The following is a 7,800-nucleotide window of genomic DNA, read 5'->3' as shown; positions in this document are numbered from 1 at the left end:
CAGAGTATAGGTGACATGGTGTATGCTCTCACATGAACCGTACTACATACTTATTGCACACTTGACACACAAAAGGAACACGCGATGTCGCGTGTGTGCGGACAAAATGATGGGATATCCCCATTCCGTGCTTGTAGATTTCCATCTAATGATCCACTAATGAGTTGAGTTTGAACTAGTAAGACCTGTTTATTTGTTTTCACTTTTTTAGGGAAAGGACCTAGTTCATCTTTTTTTTTCCTTGAGGGAAAGACCTGGTTCATCTCATCTGTCCAGGACTCCCGGTAACGGAGCCAGTTCAACATAAGTCGAGCATGTGCTCTATATTTAGCATCAAACCTAACAAAGAGTTACCTTAACAAAACTAATAATGCTACTATCTAAGACAGGAAGCTAATTGCTCCTTGTACACTTGCACAACAGGATGGCGATCGTGCGGCTGGCAACACTGCTCCCGTGCAAAGCTGTGCCTCACGCCCGCCCGAACTATTCAAACGGGAGGGAAATATAATTTATTGAGCCCGGATTTGGCAATTGATTGCCAGATTGCGTAGTATCCCTTTTTCTATCATAGCCTTTGTCTATACCAGCCACACATTGATATTAGATAGGAAAAGTAAATACCGATTTTTTTAATACTAAATACCCATTTTTTAAATATTAAATACCGATTTTTTATTTTGGTGCAGGAAAAAATATCACTTTTTTCTGCGGTGCAGGAAAAAAATGCCACTATACATGGTAAATAAACCGTGACGGTGGATTTGGAAAACTAGCGGCGCTCCAAGTCCACAAGTGTATTCCCCAGGCATCTTTCCTTAGATAGTGATGAAAACTAGATCTATAAAGTTTTCATCTTGTAATTAAGATTGCTCTCCGTACAGTACGGATATCTCCCACGGTGTTTTAGGCGTCAAATAAAAAAGTAAATAGTTTTCTTCTTGTGATTAGGAATCTGTTCCGTACAATATAGATATCCTTCCATGTGTGTAAGGTGTGGACTTCAAAATAGTTCTACATAGTTTTCATCATTATATAGCTCCGTACAACACGGATATCCCCACATGTGTGAGGCAAAGCCCACTGTTGACATAACTACCAGAAGAACTCTCTTCTGCCGTATGCTCATATATCGCTCTTCATGTCGTTGTATTAGACATATCGATGGAATGTCACGACAAATGTTGTCGCTGGGTGAGCGTAAAGACCCCGAATATTGCCTTACCACTTGCATCTATTAGTGGAATGTCACGACAAACGGTACTGCTAGATTATTAGAAATGCTCGGAATCTTGAGTTATTGCTTACATGCCGATGGGTTGACACAACGAATATCGACGGAATGTCATGACAAATGTTACCGTTAGATGATTTGAAACACCTTGCGGCGAAAAAAACATTTTAAATTAATAACTATGCACTATTTTATTTTACATTTTACTCATTGGGAGTGTGTTTGATGTCACACAGATTATTGCCCATGGAGTGATCGTGGTTACGGTGGTTCTCGTGTACTCTTCCGTCTCCTCCCATATAAAATGATGCCGCGTGCAGCGCCGCCATGAACGCCGTGGAGGGGTCGCTGGCGCACATTGCCGCCGGCATGCAGTCTCTCATGGAAGTCAACCACTCCGCCGCCATCGTCGCGCAGTCTTTGCAGCTCCCCAGCAACAAATCATCTCATTTCCGACATGTAATTTACCGAGCATCCATGTGGTTTAACTGTGCCTTCTTGTTTTTTGCAATTGTAACTAATTTCAGCACGTATGTGCACTTCCTTTTTGAACCACAATTACTTTCTTACTTTAAATAACAGCTTTAATGAGCACCCAGGCCGACGTGGTAACTGGTTATTACGTATGATCTTATTAGATTTGCTGTATAAATGTACGCATTGATATGTACATATACGCATGCACATACACAGACAAATAAGTATCTTTTTGCACGTATATTAATTCTATATATATGGGAGAAATATGGCACGTCCCAATACATTCAATTTCACCACTGAATTATTCATGTACATATATGTTTTTGTGTTGACCTAACAGGTGGGACCATATATGTTCATGGCGTTGGCCATGCAGCAGCAGGTGGCCGAGATGTCATACACCAGCGTGAATGGAACCACGTTGACATACTACCGCGCCGAGAACGGTCAGCAGTCAGGGAAGCTCGTTAGCCAACGCGGCAAATGGTACACCGAGCAGGCGGTTGATCCGGTGCCCGGTCCCATCGACGAGGCCGGAGCACCTACCCAACGCGACACAGCTCCTCGCCGCTGCCAACAGCGGCTCGCCCGTGGCGCTCTGGGCCGGGTGGGTTCACTCCAGCGTCCAGGTGATGGTCTTCTCCGCGCCGCTCGGCCAGACCGCCGTGGTCTCCGCCGCCGTCCCCGTCGACGTCCTGACGATTACTACGCGATCACCGACAAGCGCAGTGGCACGGCGTCGGTTTATAAGCCTTTGGCCGGTGGGAGGCCCGGCCACGACGCGGAGCTGATGAAGACCTTGTTCTCGGATACCAACTGCACCGCGTCCGCCATTAACAAGCCCGATATCGTGCTCCGCAGCCTCGGGTCGGACCAAGTTGCGTGCACGACCTCTCCGGAGTGAACCTGGTAACGCCCTATTCGTCTAGCATCGATCACAAGCCATCATCCATATATGCGTATCTAACATATATAAGTACTAAACTTAAGCTTATAATTAACTAATGACACCACATCATATAACGTGCATTAAGGTGGCAAGTATCTGCGAGATATTAACAGCAAATGTCATCAACTTCTCAAGATGAAAAGGTTACGTAAAAGCACAAAAGTTTCCAAATCAACGGCCCAATCGAAGTGATTCGCCTATTCCCACCCCAGATCCGAAGATTATCCTCTGAATGAAAATTTTGTTTCCTTCGTAGTACTAGCACACATATGTGTATGTCTAAAAATTTGATCGGGCGACATCGTACAAACAATAATCTACGGTTGTATTTCTTCTTGTTCTCCAGGGAGTCTGGCTAGTGCTCAGCGAGTGGAGCGGGGCAACCAAGGTCCGACGGATCGGGGTGGCCATCCTGTGCATCATGTGTGCAGTCACGATACTGGCAATGGTAGTGTGCTTCCTCATGGCACGCGTGTTGTGGAAGGTCGGGGTGCGGGAGGTCGCGCTAGAGGCCGAGCTAGCACAACAGAAGAAAGCGCTCCAGCAAACGGAGCGCAAGAGCATGAACAAGAGCAATGCCTTCGCCCGCGCTAGCCACAACATCTGCTCCTCGCTCGCTGCTGTCGCCGGACTCATCGAGATCTCCCGGTTGGAGGCCCGCGGCAACACCAACCTCACCTATAACCTCAACCAGATGGATGTCGGCACCAATAAGCTCTTCGGTTAGTCCACAACCATGGCCCTACTTACCATCCACACATGTCATTCCCATGTATAGGACTATTTAGTAATAGATCATGACCATAGCATTATAATTTTGCATATTGTAAAAGCGAAGTTTCCTCAAATAATTTGTTTACAATTTTAGGTGCAGAAGTGTCCAAGAGCTCAGTTCTACGTTTTAAATATAACATTTGCTTATAATTTCTAGAATATTCAAGAAATCATTCTCTGCTTGGTAAAGGATTAATATTTTATTTGCAAAAAAAAGATTAATATTTTGTTTCTAAAAATATTTAAATATAGGATAGTTGAAATGGAGCTATCACATATCACTATCTTAGCGGCCAGTAAACACATCATGTTCTAATACTTTTTTTATTGTCTATTCTTTGGTTTAGGAAAATATTTTGCTGCATTTATGTACCATGTACCATGTTATCGTGGCTTTTGTTTATGCATAAGCGACAAATTTATTGTTCATTAAAAATGAGCTTTACACCATCTATGTGTTTTCAGCTGAGCATCTGTTGACTTATCATCCATATATATATTTTATACATGTCTATGTTACTTTCAGATATTCTTAACACGATACTCGACATGGGCAAGTTGGATTCCGGGAAGATACAGCTAGAAGAGGTAGAGTTCAGGATGGCACATGTCCTCGAGGAATCCATGGACCTGGCGAATGTTGTTGGGATGTCAAGAGGTGTCGAGGTGATCTGGGACCCTTGCAACTTCTCCGTGATCCGGTGCACCGCCGCCGTCGGTGACTGTAAGCGTGTCAAGCAGATCCTTGACAACCTTCTCGGCAACGCCATCAAGTTCACGCACGAAGGCCATGTCATGCTCCGTGCGTGGGCCAACCGCCCCATCATAAGGGGCTCCATGATTAGCACCTCGTCGAAGTTTGCCTCCCGCCGTCGCGTCGGTGGGGTCTTCGGTTGGCTGCTTGGAAGAAGTGAGAATTGTGCCGAACAGAATGGCGGCTTGTCCCTGAAAATCGATCCCGATTCGGTTGAGTTTTATTTTGAGGTTGTTGACACTGGTGTGGGGATACCCGGAGAGAAGAGGGAGTATGTGTTTGAGAACTACGTTCAAGTGAAGGATGGGCATGGTGGCACCGGGCTCGGACTTGGAATTGTGCAATCATTTGTAAGTGATCTCATCTTTTTCTGTGCATATTAAAATGCTCTCAAGCGCATCAATGTATTTCTTTTTTACGCTTTTGAATTGCCACTTGATAAACTTTTTTCTAAATTTACAAACGCCAAAGTCTAAAAGTATGGTTATATATAAATTAAGGGTGACTTGAGATGAAGATGGCTATATGTTAATCCAGATGCGTAGAATTTTGATTGGATTTAAGACAAATTCATGCAACTTTGCTTGTAGCACTTGACACTCTAAAAAAAGTTCTTGACTCTTTATCTTTGAAAACTATATTGTTCACTAATGTGTCTGTTATTTCTTATTTACTTATGATTTTGTTTGTTGTTTTTATTGGTATATATAGGTTCGTCTGATGGGAGGGGAGATAAGCATCAAGGACAAGGAGCCAGGAGAAGCGGGAACGTGCTTTGGCTTCAACGTGTTCCTGAAGGCCAGCGAGAGTTCAGAGGTTGAAGACAACCTCGAGGAAGGGCGGGCGGCGCCTTCTTTGTTCAGGGAGCCCGCCTGCTTCAAGGGCGGGCACTGCGTCCTCCTCGTCCACAGCAACGAGACCCGTCGGATCCTGCACGCATGGATGGAGAGCGTCGGGATGAAGGTCTGGCCAGTCTCGTGCGCCGAGCTCCTCGCCCCGACCATCGATAAGGTGTGCTCCACCTTCAGCAGCTCGTCGTCAAGGCCGGCGTCGATGTGGTCGCTGCACAGCGCTAGAGGCGACGACTTGCACGACACCGTAGATCGTTGCCTCGTCTCCAAGGAGATGGCCAGCCACCTGCGGAGCAGCGGGGGCATGGGGGGCAACCACGCCGGGCACCTCCACGCCTTCAGCCTGCTCGTCGTCGTCGACGTCTCCGCTGGGAGGCTCCATGAGGCCGCCCGCGAGGCGGCGAGCTTGGCGAGGACCAAGCTCCAGGCGTCGTGCAAGGTCGTCTGCCTGACGGACCTTAAGACCCCCTCTGAGGATCTGAGGAGGTTCAAGGAGGCGAGCAGCTTCGACCTCGAGCTACGCAAGCCCATCCACGGCTCTCGGCTGCACAAGCTCCTCCAGGTCATGAGAGACCTCCAGGAATCCCCTTTCGAGCACCCGCACCCATATCAGTTCGAGATGTCGGCGGCAGATCAGACCACTGCGCCGGCGTCCGAGATTACGCCCGCAATGCCCGTCGGACCAGCCAATGTTGGAGACTGCAAGCCACTGAAGGGGATGCGCGTGCTGCTGGTGGACGACACCATGCTTCTGCAGAGAATCCACGGGAAGATGTTGAGCGATCTCGGAGCAGCCGTGGAGATTGCAGGCGACGGCTCCGTGGCTCTTGCCATGTTCACAGAAGCTCTTCGGAATGCCTTTCCCTATGATGTGGTCCTCATGGATTGCCAGGTACATAAATTTCTCCAGCAACACCATGCCAAGCATCGGTCTATTTCTCCTCAATTTGTTTCAGATGATGTGATTTAATAATTTCTGACATTGCTGGCAATTCGATTTTCTTCGTTTCAGATGCCGGTGATGAATGGCTATGAGGCGACGAGGCGCATCCGCGAGGAAGAAAGCCGCCACGGCGTCCGCACCCCGATCATCATGCTGACTGCGAATTCCGTAGAAGAGGGGCTGCAGGAGGCCGTCGAAGCTGGAATGGATCTTCACCTGAGAAAGCCGATACCAAAGCCGAAGATCGTAGGGGTTGTTCTTGAGCTCTGCAAACAAGACAAGAACTGGTGATGTTCTGTTCTCGCGGGGATATTTAATTATTTATCACCCATGCATATGGGAATAGTGTTAGTAATCAAGATCCTGCTCCTGCTATTTTAGCTGTTGTGTAGGCAGTGTTGTCAATAGACAGACAGCTCAGCAGCCGAGCAGAAGGTTAAGCAATAACGGCATGCCAAAATTACATTGTAATTCTGTGACATTGTGTGAAATGGTTTATGTCATGCAACTTTGTGATTGCTTTTTCTGTTTAAACAAAAGAGTGGTCACAGAATTATAAATATAAATCATTCAAGAGACCCCTACAGTGCGATCCATGTTGGTTTTTTCTGTTTCTTTTTCTTTCTTTCTTTCTTTCTTTCTTTCTTTTCTTGTTTGGTTTTCTTATCTTTTTTTATTCGTATGTCTCTCTCCTTTCTTTCAAATTTTCAAAATCATCGTTGATGTTTACTTTAGAAAAAAAATACCTATTTTTCTCTTATTTCGAGAGCAAATAGAAGAACCATTTGTAAGTATATGAACATATATCTTGTTGCATAAACAACTTCTTAAAATACTTTTTTTAATCTACTTCTTAAAATACTTGAACTCTTGTTTCGAGGTAAAACATGAACATTTTTTTCTAAAATTTCTGAAATTTTTCTAAATAAAATACATAAATAAATATGTATGTATGTATTACTGAAAAAATGAGATGAACATTATTTTTAATGCATACAAGCATTTCTATTTTGTATGTTGACATTTTTTATTTTTCTCACCTTTTTCATGTTATGTTAATCATTTATTGTATAGCCATGAAGAAAGCCGCTATGGCGCCCACACCCCGATCATCGCGCTGACTGCGAATTCCGCGGACGAGGGTCTGCAAGAGGCCGTCAAAGCTGGGATGGATCTTCACTTGACAAAACCGATACCCAAGCCGAAGATCGCAGGGGTTGTTCTTGAGCTCTGCAAACAAGACAAGAACTGATGATGTTCCGGTTCTCGTGAGGATATTTATCACCCATGCATATGGGAATAGTGTTAGCAATAATCAAGACCCCACTCCTGCTATTTTAGCGGTTGCTACTGCCGGGTTGTCAATGACATGCCAAAATTACAATGTTTGAAATTATTTATGTTTTGCAACTTTATGACTGCCTTTTTTCTGTTTTTTAACAAAAGAGTGGTCACAAAATTATACAAATATAAATCAGTTCCACCAAAATATCCATACACTAGTAGAAAAAGAGGCTTCCATACGCCCCCATTAGTCCCTAAAATAATCGAACCGTGACCAAAGGGGTCTTTAGTCGCGGTTCGGGAGGAGACCCGCGACCAACTATCTGGGCCCAGCGCGCTCGGTCGACAGCTGGCGGACGGGAGGGGCTTTAGTCCCGGTTGGCCTGGCCAACCGGGACTAAAGGTCCTCAGGCTGGCCCGAAGGCCTTTAGTTGCGGTTGGCCAGGCCAACCGGGACTAAAGGCCCATCCCTATATATAGGACTCAGCTCACTTCACTTAGCCACAATTCAGAAGGGGGGTGGTGGGTTTG

The 7,800-nt window shown here is 45.7% G+C and overlaps 1 pseudogene; it reads left to right on the top strand.

The window, feature by feature from the left end:
- Positions 1 to 424: 424 nt before the first annotated feature.
- LOC123170891 (probable histidine kinase 2) lies at positions 425 to 7,237 on the top strand (annotated as a pseudogene).
- The last annotated feature ends 563 nt before the right edge of the window (positions 7,238 to 7,800 follow it).

The sequence above is a fragment of the Triticum aestivum genome, chromosome 7D (genome assembly GCF_018294505.1).
Source record: "Triticum aestivum cultivar Chinese Spring chromosome 7D, IWGSC CS RefSeq v2.1, whole genome shotgun sequence".
Lineage (NCBI taxonomy): Eukaryota > Viridiplantae > Streptophyta > Magnoliopsida > Poales > Poaceae > Triticum > Triticum aestivum.
Note: the sequence above shows the minus strand (reverse complement) of the source record. Positions and strands in the feature narration are given on the sequence as shown.